Source organism: Pan troglodytes, chromosome 9, assembly GCF_028858775.2.
Source record: "Pan troglodytes isolate AG18354 chromosome 9, NHGRI_mPanTro3-v2.0_pri, whole genome shotgun sequence".
Lineage (NCBI taxonomy): Eukaryota > Metazoa > Chordata > Mammalia > Primates > Hominidae > Pan > Pan troglodytes.
This window is the reverse complement of record NC_072407.2, coordinates 20,532,220-20,560,021: the sequence shown is the minus strand read 5'-3', so window position 1 is coordinate 20,560,021 and position 27,802 is coordinate 20,532,220. Positions and strand designations below refer to the sequence as shown.

The 27,802-nt window shown below is 34.9% G+C and overlaps 1 protein-coding gene across 35 annotated transcripts in view; it reads left to right on the top strand.

Annotated features, from left to right (window-relative positions):
* Positions 1-27,802, top strand: part of SOX6 (SRY-box transcription factor 6) — a 770,159-nt gene that overhangs the window by 267,943 nt on the left and 474,414 nt on the right. For 20 of the 35 annotated variants that reach the window (XM_063783833.1, XM_063783836.1, XM_063783852.1 and 17 more), the window contains one exon: positions 3,788-3,903. The exons of the other annotated variants lie outside the window; for them this stretch is intronic. The gene's annotated coding sequence lies outside the window, so the exon portion shown is untranslated. The remainder of the gene's footprint in view (positions 1-3,787; positions 3,904-27,802) is intronic. 35 annotated transcript variants of the gene reach the window in all.

The window sequence follows — 27,802 nt, the reverse complement described above, 5'->3', positions numbered from 1 at the left end:
ACTTTCTGTTTCTAATTTATACCTGAAAGGACAGCCTGGCCTATTTTTAATCTCTTAGTGGTGTTTTGGAGCTGTATTGATGGAATTTTGAGAAAAAATATTTTTAATAGTACTTTTTATTTGCTGTAGTTTTGAATCTTTTTTTCCCTCTCTGACTTTCTGAATTACTGTTTTTTCTTGCAAACCTTTAAAATGGCCTGCCACCAAAATAAGGTAGGATTTAGGTTTATGAAATTTGCTTCACTGACTGTATTTAAGGACAAAAATGCTACTCTTTATTGTCATACTATGGTTTTAGTCAGAAAAGCCCATTGTTGGAGACCTTAATGGAATAAACAGTGAAGAGGAATTCTGGTTTTTCCAGTATAGCTGAGTTTTATCTTTCAGTCTTCATGTTAAGCCATGTGTCTTAATTTTTGATTTGCAAATAGGTTCACAATAGCTTGATGACTTTTTGAGGTCATCTTTAACCCTAGAATTTTTGCTTTGTCTGTCTTAACATTTAAAGTAAGACCTTACATCTCTTTTTTGCAAGCTTGTATTTCTTAAGAATCTGTCAGAGTTTTTAACCTAATTGTTTTGTGTTTGTTGTCTAATGAAACTCCTGCACTTACTTTTTGGACCAGTCCCTGAATATTGCACAAGGCCAGTTAGAAAGAGGCTTCGTTTTTGTAGCACCAGAACAAACTGCTCTAAAAAGTTTGTTAATACTCTGGACTTGTTTCATTAAACCATTTTACTGGCACTATTAAACCACTGAGACCTGGGACCATTAAAATTTACTCAGTTACTATTATTATTATTATGGCCTATTTTACACTTTATTACTTTTTTTTTTTCGCTGTACCAAGTTCCTCTGTTCTTTATTCTTCCATGTTGCTTACTACATATTGTGCCACCACAGCACATTTGGTAATTTCAAGTTAATTGCTCAATTATCAGTGATAGTCATGAAGCATTTGAAACATGCGCGGTGGAACATTTTCAAAATTTCAAAATAAGTTGGTGTGTCATAATCTTAAATGTGAAACATGCCAATATCTGCAGGCATAAAAATACACAGCCTGAGCTAGGCATTTCAGGAAGGCAAAAACCTACTCTTAAAATCAGGGCTTTTGTCTGGCACTGAAGTGTTTCATCTTCGCTAATTTCAAACAACATGTCTAAATTTGATCTTGGTTTACTTTTCAACTCTAAAAATTTGGTTGTAGTTTATAAAGGAAAATGGAAGTAAAACTGTATTGATTCTGTCTGAATGTTTTACCGTGACCTCATAATCCTGTATTCACCATAAAGTGGAATTGGTGTGAGGTGGATCCATGTTGGGTGCCAATCAAAGAAGCTGACTTATTAAAGAAGCAGAACTCATAAGGCAATCTTCTAATCAGAGGACAGTGTTACAGTGAAGATCGTATATTGATGATTTATTGATACTGAAAAACAAACCCACAAGAACAATGACACTTTGAGGACTTACTCTGAATCCTACACACTAGTATTTTCAGATGCCTGCAAAACAACTTACACATTATAGCAAAATAATTATTGTAACTCTTTTGGCAACTAGGCAAACTATCATTAAATTTTTGCATTAGTATTCAGTTTAGGGTTTTCTCCAAAGTAATATAGTGCAAACAGCTCTTTTTTTAAGATGCTATTATAGTTCTTTCACATTTTTATAGTACTGTAGTTAAAGTTGAATTTACTGGATACATTTGAAGGTGGAGTAGAGTTGCACAAGAATCAACATTAAAGTGATTCAGTGCCCGATGGAGAAAACTTCTTTTTAACTTGAGATTGGAAACAATGTGGTGGTTGGGGGCAATTTTCTAAGAGCTGCTAATAAATTTGAATATTTCCCTAAAAAGCTGCTTTCTGAACTTGTTTCTAACCAAGAAGATAAGCTTAGTCATCTTCCAGTATTATTACATAGCTTTCATTAATATTGAAAGGAACTAAGTGCATGTAGAGAAGGGGAAATAAAGCCATTATTTAAGCTTAGTGGTGGTCTCACATATAAAGAAGTGAAGAAGTGTCAATAAATACACTAATTGGGCATAGCTGGCTTTTTTGTTGTTATTTAACCTTTAGCATGTCTTTTTGTTTGTTTGTTTGTTTTTTTAACTTTTAAGTTCAGGGGTACATGTGCAGGGTTTATTACATAAGTAAACTTGTGTCATGAGGGTTTGTTGTACAGATTATTTCATCCTCCAAGTATTAACCCAAGTACCATCCGTTAGTTTTTCTGATCCTCTTCCTTCTCCCACCTTCTGCCCTCTGATAAGCCCCAGTGTGTGTTGTTCCCCTCTATGTGTCCATGTGTTCTCATCACTTAGCTCTCACTTTTAAGTAAGAATATGTGGTATTTGGTTTTCTGTTTCTGCATTAGTTTGCCAATGATAATGGCCTCCAGCTCCATCCATGTCCTGCAAAGGACATGATCTCATTCTTTTTACGGCTGCATAGTATTCCATAGCATGTATGTACCATATTTTATTTATTCAGTCTATCGTTGATAGTCATTTAGGTTGATTTCTTGTCCTTGCTATTGTGAATAGTGCTGCAATTAACATATGCATGCATGTGTCTTTATAATAGAATGACCTATATTCCTTTGGGTACATACCCAGTAATGGGATTGCTGGGTTGCATGGTATTTCTGTCTTTAGGTCTTTGAGGAATCGTCACACTGTCTTCTACAATGGTTAAACTAATTTACACTCCCCAAACGGTGTATAAGCATTCCTTTTTCTCCACAAAGTTACCAGCATCTGTTATTTTTTGACTTTTTAATAATAGCCATTCTTACTGATATAAGATGGTATCCTATTGTGGTTTTGATTTGCGTTTCTCTAATGATCAGTGATGTTGAACTTTTTTTCATATGGTTGTTGGCCGCATGTACGTTTTCTTTTGAGATGTGTCTGTTCATGTACTTTGCCCACTTTTTCATGGAGTTGTTTGTTTTTTTTTCTTGTAATTTTGTTTAAGTTCCTAATAGGTGGTGGATATTAAACCTTTTATCAGATGTATAGTTTTCAAAAATCTTCCCCCATGCTGTAGATTGTCTGTTTACTCTGTAGATAGTTTCTTTTGTTGCACAGAAGCTCTTTAATTAGATCACATTTGTCAATTTTTGCTTTTATTTTATAACAGTGATCTATAAGATGTGAAATACAGTCTGTCTATAATTCAGGAAAAAGTGAAGTCATTTATTACTCAGGTTTTTAGATAGAAATATTTTAGTAACTATTCAGCTTATAAAGATTGAATAATAAGTGAAATGTGTCACTCTCAGCATATAGTTTTATCTCAAGTTCATATTTTATGTTATTTTGTAATATTGGTAAAAATGATTATAATTTCACCAAATTTTTGCTAGCTCCAAAGCATAAAAATGTGAGTTAAAGATTGCCAATAAAGGTAAAGCATTTTGTGTATTCTCTCTCTGAGTATGACTTACATATTCATTGCTGGAGGTATTCAAAGACATGAGGCAATGACAGTATAAAAGAATAATTTCCAAAACACCACCTTTTATAGATAACTGGCAAAAGAGAATATTCTTAATGTTTAATTATTCAAAAAAGTTTGTTCATGTGATGTAATGCTTGTTATTATTATTATTGGCTTAGCACTATAGGCTTGGCACAGTGCTTACAAAAGAAGAAGAGATGGTCTCTACCCCAAGGACTTAAAACTTGTTATGTTACTAGAGAGTTTATGTGGGTGGAGTTTTCTTTGGTTACAAACTGTACTGGAGTTAGCTCTTTCTCTTTCTTTTCAGCTCACACAGTTTGATATAAACTTAAGTGAATGAATTCATTAATAAAAGCAGATTTTCTATTTTTATTTCACCTCTGGGCTATTTTATACCTTTGGAGCACACAAGCACAACAAAAGGTATGTTTTACAGTTCATTGTTTTTCCCTTTTTTATCCTGACATCGTAGATAATTAAGCAACAGCATTAATGGAACCCAAGTCTCCACTCCTATAAATGCCTGTGTTGGGCAGAATATAGATTCTTTCTTTCCTTAAAGCTAAGGCAGGCTGGTGACAAGCCTGTCACTTAGTTTTAATTACGGCCACTAGTATTCTGATGTTTCACTGAACAAAATGAAGAAATCCAGATGTATTTTTTTCATTATTATATATATATAGTAGAATCATTAATCAGAATGGATTGTTTTAAAGGTGAGATTGATCTCACATATTTTGATATCTGACATAGTAGTAAGTGTATGCTCATTGGATAGCTGGCAGTTTTAAGGGATTAAAACATTCTGAGATTTGTCCTGGCAGAGGCAGTATGTGGAAGCCACTGTTTATGTTGACTTTGTGACTAGTTAGAGTTTTCCCCTGGAATTGTAGTCACAAGACAGATAACTAAGTGGCAATATCTGGGAGAAGGCTGAGAAAGTCAGACATGAAAAGTGTGGGTATAAACAAGAGAGTTGAGTGTCAGAAAACTTTGAGGGCCTTGGAGTTTTTGAGACAATATGGTTGAACAAATGGAGGAAATACCTGTTCCTCCTACTTCATTGCAGTAATTAAGAAGAGGAGAAAAAGGCAGAGAGATAAGTTAAACAGTAAATGATTGAAATAAGAGATTTTTGTAGAATCACAAAATGGATTTGAGGACTTTTTTAAGATGTGGAAATACTTGTTCGGATCAGACAATACCAATGTAAAAGGAGTTCTACAGTTTTTCCCCCCTTATTTATGTAAAGTTTATTTATTTCAACTCAGTGCCTTCTAAGTACAACTTTAGGAATTTTAGGAAATGTGTGCCTACTTGGTAAAAACCAATGAGAACAATTTTGCTTTCTCTCGGTAAAGATTAATATAGATGTGTATGAAAATAATCATCTATGTATTACACTCTGATATTGTATATTGGAGACCTTTAGAAAGTTCTCATTCATTGTAACTATGACCAAGAAGCATCTTTATATCTGATAGATCAAATAATCAGGTGAATTAGGTTTCTAATGTGGTATATGATGTTTTTAGTTTTGGGGGTTGGGAAACTCTTTGGAATCATTTTTCTGACAAGTGACTTACAGTGTAATGAATATTCTTTCTCCTTTTTCCCTTCCCCTTGCTTTTCCTTTCTCCCCTCCCTTCTGTCCTTCCTTTTTTTTTTCATTTAGAAAGAGATTGTTTCTAATTAGTCTGTATGCTATGTGCTGAGTTGTGTGATAGTACCCAAGACATGTATCTTAAATTGTATGCAGGGTCACCTTTTTGATTAAGAACTGAAGGGTACTGATTGGGTTTCTTATATAAACTAAAGGCACTCTAGTCCACTTTGGGCAATCAAAGAAACTAAGGAACTGTTGGAATTAGTTTTACTATTTTGGGGGTGATGAAGATAGGATAATTAGAAAGAAATTATAGTCTTTATTGGGCCAGCAGTTTACTAAACTTGAATTAGGATTTGTGAAATTTTAAGGCTTATTGAATATTTGTTCTCTAAGAACAGGATAGAGAAATAATCTTGATCTTAAAAGGAGAATTTTAAATTTTTTAGAAAGATCTCTTACAGTGAGATATCCTGTATAACCATACAGTTATAACCATCAGGGATATCCCTAGTTGTGTTTCTCTGGCATTTCTTCCACACAGAATGAGTTCATCTCAATTGTTGATGTTGGTCATTTGTTGAGTGTAATTTAACTTAGGGATAAAAGGGATAAATATCCAACTGAACCAAAAAGGTAAAGTTTATAAATTATCTCAAGGATACTACACAAAAGATAAAACTCAAATATGCCTGAAAGAAGGTTGTGGATTGGTTGAAGTTATGATTATATATAAGACTGTTAGAATGGCAAGCTGTGAAGCAATTTGAAATATCTGGAGGGAACAGCCTGCAACTCTCCCACAATAGTACCTAACAGTGCTCCAACACTTCCAAGTTTCTGTGGTGGGGAAAGAATGGGAGAGAATAGACAGTCGAGGGTCTATACTTGGCATAGAGAAGTTAACCAAAAAACAGTTGCTGCTTGTGTTAAGAACTTGTATGTGCTAGACATTGTGCTAAGCACTTACATGTTGTTTTTAATCCTTTCAACTCTATTGTAAGATAGCTTCCTCCCCTGCAATACCCAGTTGGTTTCTCTAAATTCTGATTTCTTTTTTGCCTTCTTAGCACTTAAAATGATTGGTATTTATCACATATTTGTATATTTATTTAATGTGTAGTCTCTACACTAGTCTAAAAGCTCTGTCAGGGAAGAGATCATGACTGTTTTGTTCAAACTTGTATATGGAGTTTCTAGCACAGTGCCTGATGTATAGTATGTTCCCAAAAAATGTTTGTTGAAAGAATGAGTAAATGAACAAAAAATATATAAAGACAAGGAAGGAATGAATGAAAGGAATAAAAAGGCAGAACTGGGATTTAAACAGTTGATCTGAGTTTGGAACCAATTTTTTCCTATTCTGGTACACCAGCAGGGTTTTATTTCATTTAGAATATTCTCAATTACAAATTTATCTGATAAAATTTTCACAGGTTGAGCTGTTTCAGAGTACCTCAAATATTTGGCCTTAGAAGTGTTATATCTTAGTCTGAGGCTGAATTCCATGAAAAAGGCCTGCCTAGTCCTTTTCTCATCCTGTTGGAATATTGCAACCATCTTATGGTGATAGTTCTCTCTAGAAATACAGATTCCAGGGTCTTGATTTTTAGGTTTCTGTTTCTCCTACTCAAAGAGAGTGCACTTCTCTCCCTCTTTCTCTGCAACTGACCCTTAATCTGGTCCTTGGGCTGCTAAGTTGACTTTCAGTAATGGACAGAGTGATTGTTGCCTGCCCTGCTGAGTTTTTTTCCTGGAGGAGAAGTGTGTCACTGTGGGAGGAGTTGGGCTCAACCAAAGGAGCACTTAGCCTGGCAGGTGCCAGGCACAGGGGCTTGGTTTGGTCTTTTAGCAGTGACCCCAGTTGCGCTGATTAATTTTTTTCATTGTTATTAATAAATACAATTGAGAGGAATTGTTTTGTTTTTGCATAATGCTTTTGACCATTTTCATGTCTTTTTATTCCTTATGCCATCTTTAAAAAAGCTTTACTCTGCCTTTCCGTTCTGCTTTCCAGGAAAGGAGGAAACGTAAGCATGATGAGAGTAAACACTTTGTGGATGTGATTAGGTCAAGCAGGAAGTAGCTGTCTCCCAGATATATTGAATAGATACTTATTTAAATCTTGAAGTCAACTTAAAGTGTCCTATATAAACTCCCAAGACAGTACCAGAAACAGATGTGAAGCAATAACTATCTTTACCTGGACCAAATTGCAATATTGAAGCTTCGGGCATATGGTAGTTTATTGTTTGAAGCAGACTGGCCTGCTTGCAAGTTAATAGCATAGTGAGAAGTGTTCTGACACTATTAGGATCTTCATTCTGGATGGTATAACCAGTGGTTAATCTAATTTTCATCTTCATCTCCGAAAGCTATTTAAAGATGTGGTTATCTGTTTTCCCAGTTAAGACAAATCCTTTTTTGGTAGCAAATGTTTTCTTCCAAGAATAATGCTTTGTACCTGTTGGAAACTAATTCAGCTCCACAAGTATATACTAATTACTGGCTTTTTTCAAAGCACAGCATTAGATGCTGCATTGGAAACAAACGCAAATGTATTATACAAAGTCCCTGCCCTCAAGAACCTTAGAGTCTAGACATAATTATTAAACTCTCTTATTCCTTTTATTTGTGTCGCTAGTGTCTAAGTGAACCAATGCATGGCTCAAAGAAGGAAAATGTTAATTAAATTGCATTTGTTATTGCAGAGGAGATACACAGAAGAGAGGAGATGGAATTTCCTATGCAGAATGTTAAATGCCTTAATAGAGTTAAAAATACTACTCTAGGAGGTTCAAAAAATTTAAGATATATCCCTTTAAGAGGAAGTACATTAAGAAATGACTTTTTGATGTTCTTTGAAAGTTGGGTGGGATTTTGTCAGTGGAATAGGAGATGAAGAAAGGAGCATCCTGCTAGTAAGGGGACTAGCACAAGCGTGGGGAATATGGGCTAGACGAATGGAAGCACATAGTATGGGATAGGAAACAATAAGTTCAGGTGGATTTAGGTATAGGTATGTATAGGCTAGAAAATTTAGTGTGACCATATCATCGTGATCCGTAAGGCTAAGCTAAGGCATTCGGTAGATCATAGGGCACCATCACAACCAAATAGTCCAGGAGCATGCCAAGAGCTTCGCTTTTGAAAAATTAATTCAGTGAATAGTTAGTAGAGTGGATTAGAGGGTTAAAAAAAAGAGAAGCTACAGAAGCAAGTCGTGAGGACTACTGCAAAATTTCAGGTAAAAGGTAAAAGATTTAAACAAGTGATGAATAAGACTGGTAAGGCTATATGTTATGGGAAGCACAAGGGAAAGGAGTCAAAATGACTCCTATTGCTTTCTTCTTGTTCATCACAGTATTGAATTTTTGAAAAGTCAGAGGGAAATGATTGTACTAAATATCTCTTGTCAGTGTGCAAATCCATTTCCATCTCATAAATTAGATCCTCACTGAAAATTAACAATTTTTTTCTTCCCATGGAAGACTGGGAAAAAGACACAGTTTTAAAGGAATGAGGATATCCTTGAAGATATAATTGCCTTGAGGAATTAGAGGCATAACATAAATACAAAAGATATTAAGGCTAGGACCTAAAGTGTGTAGGCAGGGCCTTGATGATTTCAGAGACATAAGGTAAAACTTAGCTACCATGAGTATGAGAAAATTGAAGATACTAGAGATTATGGCTTTTTCATCAGGTGGCTCTCACATAGGGATTAGTACATGGCATCTGTGAAGAATAGAACAGGTGCACATGGAGTTTGGTTACTTTTAAAACTCTCTCAGATGAAGTGATGACTATGACTCCCTGGTTATATTGCCACATTCTGTCCTTGTCCACATGAGATATAGTTGCAGCAAATATTATACTTAAGATGCAGGCTCTCTTCTACTTGTCCTTTTCAAGATGAAGGAATAGTGCAGGAGAACATAGTCATAAGTGAGAAAAGACTTATTGAAATAAAAATTTAAAAATAGACTTAAAAAGAATAAAGTCAAAGTGACCTTGTTGGGGATCCTTGTCATTCATATTACCTTATCATTCATACTAACACTAACATTCATTCGTTCATTCACACTATAAGAATATGAACTCAGAGATCTTCTGGACATGAGGTGGGATTCAAAATAGAAAAGGAAGAATTAGTCCGGAGGAGTTTATAATCAGTTTGTGAGTGGAGATAAAATATATGTACATGAAAAAGAGGAGCAAAAGGTTACTGATACAAAACCTAGTCATTTGTCCTTGGGAAACTCATTTTATATTTCTGAAAAAATTTTATTCCACTAAGTATAGTAATTTCAGATGGGCTTTTTGGTTGTCCAATATTTTAAATATATTGATTAATTTATAGTCTTTTAGTTTGCATTATTTTCAAAAATCAGTCTGCTGTAATTCTTATATATGTTTCTTTATATGTAATATGCCATTTTCCTCTGGCTGCTTTTTTCCCCCCTTTTATCACTGTTTTTAAGCAATTTGATTATCATGTGCTCTGGTGTAGTTTTCTTAATGTTTCTTGAGATTGAGGTTATTTGAGATGCTTGGATCTGTGGGTTTGTGGTTTTCATTGTATCTGGAAAATTTTCAGCCATTATTTCTCAAAAATTTTTGTTCATGCCCCTCCATATTATACATGTATATTATGCAGCTTCAAGTTGTCCTACAACTCACTGCAACTCCCTGATTTTCAGTTCATTTTCTTCATCTTTTTCACCCCACATTTTGTTTCATTCTAGATTGTTTCTATTTATAAGTCTTCAAGTTCACGTATTTTTGTCCCACAGTGTCTGATCTGCTTTAAATTCTACCCAGTGAATTCTTCATCTCAGATAGTCTGTTTTCCTCTTTATAAATTCAACTAGAATCTTTAAAAATATATTCTATTTCTTTGCTTAATATATTAAGTCTTTCTTTTAGCTCCATGAACAAATGAAATGCAAGTATAATAGCTGTTTTAATATCCTTGTCCACTAGTTTTATCATCTATGTCATTTCTGGATCAGTTTCAATTGATTGATTTTCCTTCATGAGTTGTATTTTGTTTGTGTGGCTTCTTGGTATGGCTGGTAAATTTTTATTGGATGCCAGAGAGTGTAAATTTTACGATTTTAAGTGCTCAGTATTTTTGTATTTCTATAAATATTTTTGAACTTTTTTTTCTGGTATGCAGTTAAAGTGGAAATAGTTTGATTCTTGCTTTTATGCTCTGTCATGCTTTCAGTGCTTGCTTTTAAGCTCTGTCGTTTGGAACCAGGATGGCCTTTAGTACAGGGATCATTCTCTTCACTACTGATGCAATACCATTCTAATACTCTGATCAGCGTCCCTTGTATTATGAAGCTTTACACTTTTGATGATGGGAGAATGACCTGTTCCTGGCCTTGGATGAGCTCTGGGGTTTGTTCCTTCTGTTCCTTTTAAGTGTATCTTTCCCTAACCTTGGTTAGTTTCTTCATATACATGTACTAATCAGTACTTGCTTAAGTTTTTGTCAGACTCTCTGCATATCTCTGGAACTCTATATGCAGGTCTCTTTTTGCCATTGCTCTGCTCTACAAACTGTAGATACCTTGGCTCCTCTAGACTACAAGCTCCATCTTCTTAACTCACTGAAGTTATTAGAGTTCACCTCTGTGCATTGCAGTCAGTAGTTTCTCTCTCTATGCAGTAAGCTGGGACAATTGTAGGGATGACTTCATTTGTTTTACCTTTCTCAGGAATCACTATTTTTTTGCTGCTTCCTGTTTTCATGTATTTTGCCCAGTTTTTTAGTAGTCTAAGCCAGCAGGATAAATCTGGTCGCTGTTAGTCCATCTTGGCCAGAGGCAGAAGTCTTCACAAATGTGAGGAATGTTACATAATATATATAAAGTATGCATTTTAATTAAGAGTGCTTCACACATAGAAAGTATTCGATAAAAGATGGTTACTATTGCTGTTCCTCTTCCTGCTTCCTGTTCATCAGTGAAGCTTTATCTTATCAAGCCTCTTATATGAAGCCTTCCTGAACTACTTATTTCCCAAGTGATTGCTTATTCTTTATTCTTTGTAACCATATTACTTTTTTGCATACTTTAAAAATAAATTTTTAATTTTTGTGGGTACGTAGTAGGTGAATATACTATGGGTTAGCATACTTTTATTGCAACATTTACAAATCTATGTTACAAATATTTTTCTGTGTCTTGTGGCAGATTGTAAGCTCTTAGAGAAATATCTGCCTTGTCTACCCATCCCTAGTTTCCAACATATAGTAAGTGCTTAAATATTTGTTACATAAAAGTAAAACTGACTGTCTTATACCTTTTATGAAATCTTCATGAATAGAATTTTTGATTGGGAAGGAAAGAGAGGTGGTTTGGAAATCTAAGAACATTTGAGTAAATGAAAGCAGAGAGGAAAGTAAGGTTTTGGGGCACCAGAGAGCAACATGAGAGCAAAAGGTGGTTGGTTGAGGTGTGTAGTATATATAACATCATTATATGATATATATTATCATCATCGTCATCATCATTATCATCACCATCAAGTTCCTGTGAAGGTGAGAGTATAGTGGAAGAGATATATTGTGATGTGTCAATGAAACAATTTTGTGATACCTTCAGCACAATGCTGTAATATACATGGTAACATTGGTAACATTACAAAATGCAATTGTGTGAGTCAGTATAACTTCAACCATTGCTGTAAGGGCTTTTAAACAAACTGCTAAAACTCAACATACTTTTTGGAGTAGGTGGACCTTGGAAGAAAGCGGTGGGGATGGATAAACTAAGAAGCAGAAAAGAATTCTAAATAATAGAAAATAGCATAAATGCAAACATGGTGTAGGCTTTAAGTAAGCATAGTATAGCAGCAAGAACAAATGGACCTTGGAATTGAATACACTAGGGCTTCACTTGATGCAACTCTGATCAAATTACGTGGCCCGAGTCACAATTCCTTCATCTGTTAAATGGGTATGGCTGTTGAGAAGATTATATGATGGATAGAGAAAATTTATTGTATATTTGGTAATAGTGGGCCCATTAACTATTAGTTTCTTTTGTTTTAGACATTCTTTATCTTCTGATGAGGAAAGGAAAATGCTTCAAGAAGGACTTTGTGATTCCTTATCACTTTGTGTAAGAGCCTAAGTATAATATACATGAGTGTAACTGATGTTCACATTTATTTCCTATTTCCATGGCAAATTAAGATTGCATTGCATTTTTATGATCCAGTACTAAGGAGGCCTACATCATTTATACACCTAAGTTTTTCACATGTTCTAGGTTTAACTTGTGTTTAAACATATTAGGATTATTAAGTTTTATGCACAAATTAAACTATTTTACTACCACAATTCAATATTTTTCAGGAATGCTTCTATTTATAGGCAGCATATCTATTGAATGAAAGATTGAAAAACAGAGTATCAGAAATCCTAGTTTTCACAAGTGTTGAACCCTTTTGTATTCATTTATTCATTCTGTGCATAAAAATCAGTTTTGATTTCACTTTCCCATCAAGATAGAATATAAGGTACGAGTAAAGTTTAAAAACCTTTGATTTTCAAAAATAATTATACTCTAAATTCCCAGTTTATAAAAGACTACTTTTAATGTGCACTTACCCACAAAACTAATTTGGATATATGGGAACTTCGAAGGTGGTTCTAGCATAGAAACAAGGAAATCTTTTATTTCTTCACTGGAGGAAAAATTCAGGACTCCTTCAGTTAAATAACTATATTTGGTTAAGAGAACTAAGGAATTTGCCCAGTCAATAGAATAAATCGATAAACCATTGTGATTTTGGAGCCATTTTTCAGCACCCTTTTTGGTCCTCAGATACTGCATTGACATACATAACTAATAGATTTTGTACATAATGCTGTTGATCCTGGCAAATGAACAGCCACCTTAAGTCATCTGCCTGGTATCTCAAGTGACTTGGCAAGGATCTGGCATGAGGTGTCACCTGACTTCATCTGCTCCTTTCACTACAGACTGGTTCTTTGCATTTATAAACCTCAGTCTGGCCTCAATAGTGGTTTCCTTGGTTGAGAGTCATCTTATTTTCAGCTGAAGACATGTTACCTCCAGGATGCTGGTAAACATGTTGCAAGACTAAGTTTTGATGAATCTCACAAGACTCCTCTATAGAGAATGAACTGAAACCGAGGAGCTGACAGTGTTAATAATTCAGCATTTGGCAGCACTGTGGATATTAATGCATTTGTAGTTCATCTTGACAAACCTTGGCCCAATCACTAAAACGGACTAAACCCATCACTAAAATGAGTTTAGTTATCTCAGTTTAGTCTCTAGTGAGAATTTTAATATATATTTTTTAAACCTATAGATGAGATTAAAAAAATGTTAATCTCCTCTAAGACATACAAGGTTCATAGCCCCCTGGACTATGTGTTATGAAATAAAATTTGTGTTACAATAAATCGACATCTTGATTTAGTGAAAATAAGGTTTAAGAATTTTTATATCACATTATGGCTGATTTGGGGTATTTTTAGTTGCCCATTCATTAAAAAGTTCAGGTGAAGTACCTATTTTGACATTTCAGGCAAACATATAACTTTTATCTTTAAGCAACCAGTAATTTATGTACTCTATGCAGGTAAACTATATAAAGAATTTATTAGAAAAAATAACACATGTTAATAGTAATAAATACATATAATAGTTAAGTATATTCAGTACTTAGGACTTAAAGTTATTTTATAAAAATTACTTTCATGGGGGAAACAAATTATCTTCTTGTATTAAAATGCCAATGGAATGACACAATTCCTATTAAATTATTAATAGCTTCAGGACACACCTCATAATTTGGGGGTGCCTAAAAATAATATGGCAATGGCTGGTGTGGAAAGATCCTGCTCCTTAAAATTTGATTTGTTGAGCTGTCTGAATAATCTGTGTCCTTCTGATACATACCAAAAACATTTTACAATTGCAAAGGAGTTATTTTCAAACTTTCTCTAGCCCAGCCCCTTTCGGGTTGATATGACCACTTTGCTGTCAGATTTTCTACGTTGAAGAGTAGAAATGAAGAATTTAAACTATTATATAAAGAAAAAGTAATTTTATATAAAGAAAAAGTATTTATATAAAGTAAAAGTCCTTGAAGTATTCAAATTCATATTTCTACTTACAAATCCTAATTATTATATTCAAGTCGAACTACAAGGGGTTAGGTTTATACTTTTTATTTATTTATTTATTTATTTATTATTATTTTTTTTTTTATTATACTTTAAGTTTTAGGGTACATGTGCACATTGTGCAGGTTAGTTACATATGTATACATGTGCCATGCTGGTGCGCTGCACCCACTAACTCGTCATCTAGCATTAGGTATATCTCCCAATGCTATCCCTCCCCCCTCCCCCCTCCCCACCACAGTCCCCAGAGTATGATATTCCCCTTCCTGTGTCCATGTGATCTCATTGTTCAATTCCCACCTATGAGTGAGAATATGCGGTGTTTGGTTTTTTGTTCTTGCGATAGTTTACTGAGAATGATGGTTTCCAATTTCATCCATGTCCCTACAAAGGATATGAACTCATCATTTTTTATGGCTGCATAGTATTCCATGGTGTATATGTGCCACATTTTCTTAATCCAGTCTATCATTGTTGGACATTTGGGTTGGTTCCAAGTCTTTGCTATTGTGAATAATGTATACTTTTAAAATATTTAAAATAATTTTTTGTGGTGATAAACTGTGGTTTACATTATGTGGTGAAAGACACAGACAATAAAACTGAAAGGAAGTAAAGAAATCAAATTGAGACTATTTTGTTTTGGCTCTTTATAAAGCTGATTTAAATTTTTAATAAATTTCAGTAGTCAGAGACTTATATTTAAGTATTATATTTTTATTAACATAAATCTTCAAATGGGAAATTATGTCCACATGATAAATATGTGGGGTTAATGAAGGTAATTTGCCACCTGTGTCATGAAGCATCTCCTTTTGACCCGTAAGTAAAAATTTCTAAGTTTTCTTGCTAAGTCTTTAGAGTCTAAGAGATCAGAATTAAAAGGAAAAAAGTTTAGCACTATAAAAATCTCAGTCTGCCAAGAAATCATGCATAAGGTCTATAAATAAGTAGAAAGGAATTAGCAGTATGTTTTAAATAGCAGATTGGATCAATTAAAATAATTTGTAGGTGTGTCTTCCTTATGCTATGGTAGTAATAAATGGCATTGTGCTATAATGGAATAGATCTTCAACCATAAACTAGTTTGGTTACTTTGGCTCAATTTCTTTCCACTTCTGTTTTCCTTGCAAAGGAGAATGCACTACATTTCTGTTAGCAATGTAAATTTCTCTTGCCCTGGAAAAGTCATAAAGTCCAACTCGCCTTTTGACACAGTCTATCTAAGCTGCTTGGATTAGGTAAAGCTGATCTTAAAAGAGAAAAATCGGGTACTCAGCAAACCCTAGCAGATATTTTGACACACTCTTAGAGCTTGTAAGAGTCACCATAAACTTAAACATTACCTTTCCTAGTACAGAAACCACAATAATAAATATGGTTTGAATATTTTATGAATGACTGAGCACCCTGCTTTGCTAATAAGTCTTCTGGAAAGTTATGACTTTTTTGGGATGGCTTTATTTTGGAAGAAGGAGTGTTCAAGAGAAGCTACTGATGAGGTGTCATATAATTTTACAAGTTGCATAACTGCTTTTAACTGCTAACTATCTCTGATTAAAATAACAATTGAGCTTGTAATTTTTTTCTGAACAGCTGCTGCTACAGGGGTCATTACCTTGGAGAGCTAAAAAATAATCGTACTCCTGGTACATGAGTTATGTAGTCTTGTGTTTTACAGCAAAGCACAAAGTTTAAAACCTATAGAAGAATGTTATTTGAAAGCTGTCAAACCATGTTAAAAAAGACTGCATCATCAAAAGGCCCTAGTGGCCACGATTCTGCATGTAGCCTTGTCTTATTCATTATAAAATGCATGTTTATAAAGTTCCACAGAGCATCCAATTCCCAATTCACTTATATCAGCAAGACTTAACTTGCTCATTAATCTAAATTCTTTTGCAACTTTAATCTACATGTTTAATTAATCATAAAATGAGGCGGTAAGTAATTTCAGCAATGTGTGGCTTGTTATCAGATGCATTTAATCACTCTTCTGTGAGCTCATTTGGAAACACCTGAAGATGTCGAGTGCAGTTTGAATAAGCATAAATTATTCTTTGTCAGTGTACTTCACTCAACTAATAAGACATTAATTTAAAAGGCACTGTTTGTCATTTTTAGATCTTTACCAATATTTTTAGCTTAGCAATATAACTCTAATTGTATATATGATTCACAACTAGTGCCCGACATAGGAAAGGGTAAGAGTTTAATTCATTTTTCTTATTTACATGTAATTATGTCATGTAATCTTAGTTTTTAATGAGGATTAACCATCTTGTAAGTATTCATATGCTTTTGGAATAACGTACTAATGAATTATAGTAGGAAAAATTATTTGTTGGTACAAAGGTTTGTGATTCCTTGTTTCCTGCCTAGGTTAGAACTGAAAGGAGATGAGTTTTGGAAGAGGGCATAGATTTGAGGATATGGGTACTACACAGGGGTTATAAGATGCAGATGTTAACCTTAAAAAAATCCAAGTAAGATAGTGATATTCACCTGTCTCACATAATAACATATATAGCCTTTATATGGGAGTAGGTAGCCTAAAATAATAACAGTCCCATTTTCCCCCTAGTTTCTTAACAGTATTGTACAGTCGATGATGGTATTTTAGAAAAAGGCAAAAATAGCCAAGAACAATAGTAACAAAAACCCACTCATAGCTTCAGAGGAAAAAAAAGTCGTGAGAGCTGAATGATTATACATCTTGATATCAGGAGTATGGGAATAAAAATTGCGTTTTATAGGATGTCATCACCTGTCCTGTTTATGCCATGAGAGCAGTGACACACGTAAGAATAATTATTTCAGTGGAAACAAATTTATTTACCTGCTGTGGAGCATCCCTGTTCATCTTACTCATGAACTCATCTCCCTCATTCGTTATCTATGGATTGTCAGCAGTGAGCCAGAGGGGATGATTCCTGAAAAGGGAATATTGGTTTGAGTTGAAATATAGCCATATTCTCCATTTTTATTTGATGTGCACATCTCCTGGGCTTCTTCCCTTTCTTCAGGGATCCTTTACACTGAGCTAACAGTTATTTATATGTCCATTTTTTGCCCTGTGCCTCATGACTATGTAAAATTTTTTTCCTCTTTTCTTTTCTAAGGGAAAGCAAAGTCCCAGGAAATCTCATTTTTACAGTTCAACTCATACAGGCCATAGCAGCACATTGAAATGAAATGCCATTTACCTTTATTTCACTTAAAGCACTACAGATTTTTTTGTTTTAGAACTACTGAAGAAAACTTCAAACAGTGGAGGCTTCCTCAAAATCAAGCTTAAAAAACATTTCATTTGAACTTAACTTTCCTGATAAGAATATTCTTCTCATTCTTGTATAGTCTTTGTGAATAAATTCATATAGTTTAATATGAAGACTTACTGTTAGTTTTTTTGAACATGAATCCTCAAGCTTTCTTAACTCCCCTTTCCTTGGAAAACCTAAAATAATTTTTCCAAATATGTTTATTTTCTAATTTCTTGCTGTGGGTGCAAAGAAAGAACAAAGGCTGCCTCCCCTAAGCCCAACTCATATGTGAGAGGCTGCCCTGTTGTCCTATTAAGTCCTTTCACACAAAGACATGGATTTATTTGATAAAATACCACATGTTAACTGTAGCTTTTTGTTCTGTGACATACTTCAAGAGGAAAATGATAAATTTAGTTCCATGCAGCAATATGTATTTATGCAGATATATCCCACTACAACTTTATCCAGCTGTACTCAACACACACATACTTTGCCTCATCACAAACAAGGCCATATCACTTAAACGTGCTTTTTAAAATTTTATTTTATTTATTTATTTATTTATTTATTTATTTATTTATTTTTAGATAGGATCTTGCTCTGTCACCCAAACTGGAGTGCAGTGGCATGACCATGGCTCGAGTAGCTGAGACTCCAGGTGCATACCACCATGTCTGGCTAATTAAAAAAATTTTTTTTTTGAGATGGGGTTTCACTATGTTGCCAGGTCTGGTCCGAACTCCTGGGCTCAAGCAATCCTTTCTCCTCGGCCTCCCAAAGTGTTGGGAGGCATCAGCCAGCGCACCTGACCTTAAACATGCTTCTTTAATGGACTACTTCACAGTTGATTAGGATGCACAATACCCAGAATGATGGACTGCTTCAGCAGGTGCAGCTGAATGAATGGGCCTTCCATCCCCAGCTGCACTGGCAGGATGGTTAGTAGGGCTCTTATTTTAATGCACAACTTATATGGCTGAAGGACAGCATGCTGGTAAAGAAAGAGATTACTAATGGCAAAGGGAGTGGCTGAAGAATGAGTAAGTAACATGTACACATTACTCCATAATGTGGCTGGATAATACTATGTGGTGTTTACTAGCATGTGCTCTGGGGGAAGGCTTCTGGAAGTCCTTAGCAGACATCCAATCTTCAGTTGCTGTGGGACTTCAGGCTCATTAGACGAATGAGAATGTCAGGGTGCAGTTAGTTACAGACAACCCTCTGACTTCATGAGTCTTGATCCCGTATATTAAAAATGGGAGAATAATTATATATTCAGTTATAATATATGCTACCTCAGAGAAAGTTCTCCCCTCAAAATTATTATTTTTTGGAGACAAGATCTTGCTCTGTTGCCCAGGCTGGAGTGCAATGGTGTGATCTCGGCTCACTGCAACCTCTGCATCCCTGGCTCAAATGATCCTCCTGCCTCAGCCTCCCAAGCAGCTGGGACTACAGGCATGTGCCACCATACCTGGCTAATTTTTTTATTTTTTTGTAGAGACAGTGTTTCGCCATGTTGCCCACGCTGGTCAACTGCTAGGTTCAAGCAATCCACCTGCCTTAGCCTCCCAAAGTGCTAGGGTTACAGGTATGAGCCACTGCACCCAGTGCCCCTCAAATCATTAAACAAGTAAATTTTGTTCTAATTTTTACTGAAAAGTCCATGTGTTCTTTTCTACAAACACTCTCATAATTTATTTCCATGCATCTTTGCTTTGGATCCTAGCTTTATTGGTGAACATTTATGCCTTTCTATAGCAATCTGGGTTTTCTTAGCCAATTGAAATGGGCATTTATTAGATCATTTAAGCATCATATCAATATAGTATATTTGGTGACTTTATGATAAGTTCTTATGATAGATGTTCAAAACTCTGCTCAGGTGACATTTTTATGGATCCATATAGTTTTTGTCATATATGAAAAGAAAGCATTGAGTTGTGCAGATGGTTAAATGTGCATTGAGTTATTTCTCTGGAATTTGCATGAGAATGGACCGACTTGTAGTTGTATTAACTTTTCTAGTGCCTAGGTTAGAAAGTTTGATCTGTGTAGTTTTTAAAGGCAGCATCCAAATCACTTATATTCAGAAGAAAATGGTAACAGATTTAGAAGCTGTCTATATTTTCCCCATTATCCATAATACATATTATTGGCAATATGGTTTTCACTCTTTGTTGTTAACATATCAACAATGTGCAATAGCCACTAATAATCATTTGTTAATGCATGCTTCCAAGTTCTGTATTTGAAAATCTCAGACTTCATATATGGTAAATGATGGAGTAATTTATAACTTTTATGTTGAATTCTTGCTACTTTAAAAAATTGTGCTTCTCCTTTTTTAAAGCATATGACTTACTTAACAGCTGATAGTCAGTTACCTGGATTTTTAGTATTTTTTTACATCACAAAAAGATTTCTCTGAAGTTTGCGCAGGGGTCTATTTGTAGGCAGTTTCCAACTTACTAATAAGTAAGGTTCTGAGAGTTATAAGTTAGCTGTCTGGAATCGATAGTCTCATAGAAACCAGGTTGTAGATGGTGATTTGGTTCCTTGGGCAACCTACTGAAACCCATTTACTATATAATGTGGCTGAATAATATTATTGATAGTGCTATAGTATTTAGCAACTGTCTGTCAAGTGATTTTGAACTCTTATTTTGAAATCTAACTTTCATAGCATTATTCTGATGAATTTTTGGTAGTGCGATTTGACTTTTTCTACCTCCATTCTACCAGTTCACAGTGCGTTCTAGCAGTGGAAATCAAAAAACCTATTGAGATGGAATTTGGGAGGAAAGGAGGACTTACTGATATCCCTAGCTGTAGAAAGAAAGTAACTGGGTATCCTGGCTGAAAGAGGAAGGATGTGATGATCTTCATGGCCCTGTTGTGGAGATGTATGTCTGCTTATACATGGCAGGCAACCAATTGGAGGTTTATATATTTTAAAAATAAAGAAGGGGCGGCCGGGCGCCGTGGCTCACACCTGTAATCCCAACACTTTGGGAGGCCGAGGCGGGCAGATCACGGGGTCAGGAGATCGAGACCATCCTGGCTAACACGGTGAAACCCTGTCTCCACTAAAAATACAAAAAATTAACCGGGCATGGTAGCGGGCGCCTGTAATCCCAGCTACTCAGGAGGCGGAGGCAGGAGAATGGCGCGAACCCAGGAGGCAGAGCTTGCAGTGAGCCGAGATGGCTCCACTGCACTCCAGCCTGGGCGACAGAGCGAGACTCCGTCTCAAAAAAAAAAAAAAAAAAAAAAGAAGGGGCATTTTATAATTTTACACTGATTAGCCAAAGGATGGAGAAACCCAATACTTCTGCTCGTTCACCATGCCTCACAGTATATTCCAAGTATTTTCATTGTATATCTTCTACTTACTCTACCACCCTGTGCCCCACAATTTGGACTCTTGGTTTTTAAATGGTAGTACAGGTAAGAGTAGTTAAGTTTCTAATACCAGAATAGTTTTGAAATATATTATTGTTATTATCATCATCATGTAGAGACAGCATCTCATTCTGTCACCTGGGCTGAAGTGCAGTGGTGTAATCATAGCTTGCACTGCAGCCTTGAACTCCTAGGCTCAAGGGTTTCTTAAGCCTTAGTCTTAATATACAGCCTTATAAGTGTGCATCACTGTTCACAGCTAATTTTAAAATTGTTTTTTGTAAAGACAGGATCTTACTATGTTGATCAGACTGGCCTTGAACCCTTGGGTTCAAGTGATCCTCCTGCCTTGGTCTCCCAGAATGCAGGGATTACAGGCATAAGCCACTGTACTTGCCCTGTAATATATTATTTAATAGGTCTTGTATGAGATAGGGTGATACATTTGTATAGGAAGTAGCTGAGGTTGACCACAAATTAAATATTCTTAAATATAGGACAATTCACTTAAATGAAGAATAGTAATTACTGTTTAATTACATTATATCTATTAAGAGTATCAGAAGAAAGTCATATGAAAGTTTAAGTAGGTGATGGAAAAGTTATCTGGTCATATCATTTTGAAACTCAGCAATTTTGAATCATATTCACTTCTTTCACTTGAAATCTGGAAAATTGCACTTTTTTTATTGCCAAGGGGGAAAGTTGAATAAAAGGAGGGTAATGGGGAAAAAAAATGAGAGGAGTGATATTGAAAAGGCTCTAAAGATTAGTCAGTTTCAAGAAAACAGTTTGATGAGTTATGAGTAAAATAGAAAGAATTTAGTTTCCCAAGGAAACACATGAGCTCAAAGTGTAGGGGAAAGGTGCTTGGCAATACAAATCATGTATTTTTATTAACCTGGAGCATTTGAAAAAATATGCAGAAACATTTGGCAAACTGAAAACTCAGCTGACTTCATGCCCACCAACCAAGTGAAAAATCTGATTCTTCTTCCTCTAAGCACATAGCTGGGTTCCTCATAAACAGAGTTATCCAGTGTATAGGTTGCAGTGGCAAGAAGCCAACAGTGAAGTCAAACTCATAAGCATCCTATAGAAAATCCCTCAAATTACATCTGTGCTGTTGCCAGCTGTACTGCCAGGGAACAAGAACTGTACAGATTTCTGTGCAATGACTGGGTTACTTAACACAACTTGATTAGCTCTGTTTCTGCCCTGTCTTTGGCTGACAGCTGACCGCCATACTGATTTGGTGGATGTAAGACTGAAGTGAATACAACCACTTATATGCACCTTCTTCTTGTATGCTATCACTGTCTTGTACAGTAGTCATGCTGATTGACTCCAAAAATTCATTTTGTCACTCATTCAACACATAGTTTGAAAACTATTGCATTAAAGTAAGCAAATTTTTTTCCCTGTTTTGATCTTCATATTATTTAGTCTGCCATTGTTTTCAAAGAACTAAGTCTCCTCCACAGGACCTTAATTTTATTGCTTGTTTGAATAAAATCATTAGGAAGATAAATTTTGTACTCTACTAGTAGTGTATAATCTATTAATAACAGTATGTATCAAGTGATTAACTGTGCCAGTTCTGTCTATCTCTCTCTCTTTCTGTTTCTCTCTCTATATATACTGAAGTGAATACAACAGAGAGAGAGAGAGACAAAGAAAGAAAGAAAGAAAGAGAGAGAGAGAGAAATAGAAGGAGAGAGAGAAATAATTTTCTCACTTAATCCTCATAATTACCCTGTAAGGTAAAAACTATTGCTGTACCCATTTTTATAATTGGGGCTCAGAGTGGTAGCATAAACTTTTCTGATAGCACAGTAAATGATAGAGCCAGAATTCATATTCAAGATTGGTTTATTCAATGACTGTGCTCTTTTCCTAAATCCTAATAACTTCCTAATTTTAGCTTAAAAATTACTTAATTTTTAAAAGTAATTTTTAATTTTTTGTGAAGAGTTGTATTGCAAAGCAAATAAAAGCAGACTTTTAATGATGATTGTTGCATATTTTTAATAAAGTTGAAACTTCTTGATAAAATAATTTTTTCCCTGCACAGAAGAAAAGAAAAAGAAGGGAAGAAAGGGAGGAAGGGAGGGTGGGAGAGAGGGAGGAAGAAAGTATGGAAGAAAGGAAAGGAGGAGGGAGGGAGGAAGGAAGAAAGGAAGGAAAAAAGGAAAGAAGAAGGAAAGTAAAGAAAGAGAAGGAAAGAAGGAAAGAAGGAAAGAAAGAAAGGAAGAAAGAAAGAAACAAAGAAAGGAAGGAAGGAAAACAGACCCTCCAGAATGCTGGATAGAAAAACTTACTATTCTTTTAATATCTTAAATAATTAAACCTTGTATATGTCTTCTTTTTAAGTAAAAAAGAAATAGATAAATATGGAATTACATCTTATGCTACAGGCCAGTATATTTTAGCAAGTCAGAGGAACTCAAACATGAATGAAGAGTGGAATTTTCCTTTCATTTTCTATAATAACTATGTTTATTGAAGAGAAAATGGAGGAAAAAATGACCATCACGCCTGGTTTTGAAGAAAAACTTGTTTATGTGCGTAATACATTGGAGAAATTGTTTGGGATCACTTTAACTCTGCAGAAATATGACCACTAAAATTCCTAACCAAGGTGTGGGGCTATCAGATCCATGAAGCTAATTAAATAAAATGAGTATTTGTGAAGGTAATTCGCTTACCTCATTTTTCCAGTCCCTTTCTGTAAAATAGAAAATATTTTAAAAAGAAAATAACGGGTGCAGTTGGCTTTTATGATCTCTTTTTCCCTCTCTCCAAACCCTGCCACATTTCTAAATTTAATAGTAGGCTATTTCTATCTTTGTCTCTCCTTCTTTCTGTCTCTTTCTTTTTCCTTTCTCTCCTCTTCTTTCTTTCCTCTCTTTTTCTTCTCTCCTCCATCTTGTCATCTCTTTTGCCCCTTCATTTTGCATTCTTACATGCAACCCTTATAATAATCTCCATTGTAGTCTTCATTCTTTTATTAGAAAGATGATTCTTGAATCATCTAGGTAAGGTAGGTGCTACTGGACCTTGTTTTGGCTCATTAAAAAGATAATCTAGAAAAATAACATCTATTCTGCCTTTTTGCATCTCTGTCTTTCTCCCATATCCCAAACACACACTTTCAGAAAGGAATCTATTGTCTTATTTCTGGAAAATGTTGAAATGTTGCCCTCTACTTTGTTACCTTCTCAGGATTAAGATTGGTCTATAGATATTGTATGACCATTAGAGAAAAACCAAAGATTCCAAACTAAAATTTGGCATTAATCCAGGCACTTCTGCCACATTAACTATAAATAAACCTTTGTGGGCATACTTTTATACAAGGAGATAGACTTGTTCAATATGTAATAGCTATGTGATGCTACCCCAGAGGAGAATTGAAAACAGGCAAGTGTACTAGATCTAAGCTTCATTGAACTCAGGGTCAGGATTCTAAAACCAGCCTCCTCAAGGGTACTCACACAAGGTGGAATAGGATGAACTTGGATTAAAAGTATTGCACAAAAATATGCTTTGAGGACCAGAGGAAGGTAAGGAGTTCTTTCAGTGATGATACAGTGCAGTAAGAACATGATCAGTAATAGGTAAATGAGATATATTGAGATGTTTCCCAATAGCTCTGTGGGTACACAGATTTGGTTTATGAATAAGGATATAAAAATGCCCACAGATACGTGGCTGCAACCATGTTGGACGAATATGCAAATCATGGGGCAATTTAAAGTGTGTTGGTAGGTAGAGTGAGTTGCAGAACAAGAAATTAAAGCATTAGTATATTCAGATGAGACCGGAGATGAAGGAGAACAGTAATTGTTATTTGTTGGGAAATAATTTGCAAAGTTGGTGGATTATGTAAATGACAGTTTCCTGACTTATTGAGTCTATAGTAATAGGTCTATTGTTACTCTAGTGTTACCATGTTTATGTATTTTAATGTGAATCTCTATGTAGAATGCAAGCCCATGCATTTTTAGAAAAGTATTCTATTCTTGATTCAGGATTCTTCTGGGTCTTAGAATCACATAATGCTATCAAGGTATTACTTCCCTATAGCACCTTAGGTTCACTAGTTATTAAGGTGACAAATTAATTTTTATGATGGGGCAAGTACAGAAAAAAATTGAGCATGATTTCTATGTGGAAGTTAACTTTGTTTTGTTACATGACTTTGAGTTTTACGTCTAACCATGACCTTTTTGGTCACAAGTAACTGGCTGAGTGAAAGTGAGCACATTTCCAGCAATCTGTAATCCACTTAGGCAGACCTCATCCTCACTCTTCGTCACTCTTAATTTCACTATTAAATTTTTAAATCCATTCAACTATTTCTAACAAAGATACACATTTTACTTCTCTCTTTAACCTCTTATTAAATAGTCTCATCAAATATCTGCAGAGTGGAGCCGATTGTGCACACTATGTCAGAATGATTCTATAATAACAACTTGCTTTAGGACACATTTTCTGAGTTTATGTGTTTTCAGGGTAAGAGGGAGGGAAGGGGACTAACATGTGTTGACTTACATACATTATGTTATCTCATTTAATTCTTATAAGAATTCTGTGAACAAAATTGCCACAGATTCTTATGTAAAGGTTAACACTTTAAGAAGATGCCAACTTATCCTTGCCATTATAGTGGGCTAAATTAGTGAGAAACAAGTAAGAGGTAAAGATATAAGTGAGAAAATGTGAAAGATAAGACACGAGCCATTACCATTTGCCTTACTGCCACAGCGAATTATGGGAAATAATGGACCTAAGGGAGATAACAATACTGTAATTACTATTACTTTATACCATGCTATCTCAGAAAAGACAAAGATTCATTCTTCTGCCAATGTAGGTAAGAGAGTGTTGGCAGAACCACAGACATAAACCATTTTTTAACACATTCATATAATTTGACTTCTGGCAAATGGATCTTTTGATGGCAAAGGGATTTTGACAGAAAAAATGATATACTAAAACAACTTACTTTTTTTTTATAACAGTTTTTGCTTCTTGTTTTCTTATTCCAAATCTCATTAGGTAATAATTACTAATTTTTAAACAAAATAAAAAATACTTAAAAAAAGGTCGGGGCAATTTTTTTTTTTTTTTTTTTTTTTGAGACAGAGTCTCGCTCTGTTGCCAGGCTGGAGTGCAGTGGCACTATCTCGGCTCACTGCAACCTCCACCTCCCGGGTTCAAGCGATTCTCCTGCCTCAGCCTCCTGAGTAGCTGGGACTACAGGTGCCCACTACCGCGCCAAGCTAATTTTTGTATTTTTAGTAGAGATGGGGTTCCATCATGTTGGCCAGGATGGTCTCGATCTCTTGACTTCATGATCTGCCTGCCTCGGCCTTCCAAAGTGTTGGGATTACAGGCATGATCCACCATGCCCAGTCCAGGGCAAATGTTTTTAAAAATATAGGCACTACATATTGGGCACTATGCTCACTATCAGGGTAGCAAGATCATTTGTACATCAAACCCCAGCAATATGCAATTTACCCGTGTGGAAAACCTGCACATGTACCCCAGAACCTAAAATAAAAGTTAGAATAAAATATTTTTAAAAGAATTTTTTAAAAAAGAAAAAAATAGAGGCTTTCTTTTTAAACTTAAAAACAATTTGTGGAGATTTTGTCAAGGACCTAACACTGTGGTTGGTTTACAACAGGTGCTAAATAAATATTATTAAATCAAAATGCAGAGATAAAGATGTGCATGTTCATTCATTCATTCTTTCAATCCACAGACATTTATGGAGAGCCTGAAATGTTCCATATAGACATGTTTGAGATGTAAATGTGAATAGCATACTAAAGCTAGCTTTAAGTTAACTTAAAACTCTAATGTAGAGACAAGTAAAGGAGAATAAATGTGAATAGCATACTAAAGCTAGCTTTAAGTTAACTTAAAACTCTAATGTAGAGACAAGTAAAGGAGAAATCATAACACATTAGTCTTAGAATTGAGATATGAATGAAAAAATATATGTAGAAATGTGTAATTTGTCCGGAAGAACTGGGGGGAAGCTTCATTGAGTAGGTTAACACTTGAGCTACCTTTTATAGGGAATTATCTGGAGAGGACATGGAGATAAAATAGTCTAAGATGGGGGTATAATATTTGTAAATGCACCAGACATTAAAAGGGACTAGTATATTTTAGGAATTCTAAAAAGTTCACTATGATTGCTGCATGTGGGGCAGAGGGAATGGGGGAAAGGATTGGGCTGAAAACAATTCTTGTGATTTTGGTGGTGCAATTGATTATTTCCTGATATGAACCTGGAAAATATTTAATTTCAACTAATTAATTTTGATAAGATATGTATTTTTCTAGGGAATTACCTGTTTTATTATAATCTCCTGACGCATACTTTTTAGTGCCTTTCTTACAGTAGATGAGATGTTAAACTGTTAAAATGATGAAGTTGTACGGAGTGTGATGTGATATGAAAGGACTTTGGAATGATGTATTGCAAAAATTGCTAGTCATTTTTCCTTAAAATGGTCCTTTTTGAGTTGCTTTTTGAATTTTCTTATACTTTGCTAGCCAATAATTTGCTGGAGCAACTTGTAGGTCAGTCAGATGATTCCAAATTCTAAGAAGTAAAGGCAGTAGATATGCACATAAATATAATTTATTTTTGTTTAATAATTTGTATTTATATATTTAAGAGAAAAAGATTAATATGCAAAATATGTGAATGCATGTCATTTTAATAGCTTCAGGGAAATGTTAGCTGGGCATAACTTTGGTTTCTTCATTTCTGTGTTACTTGTGATATATACTTTTAAGGCTTTATTCCAGAGGCAGGTTTCATTTTCACATAAG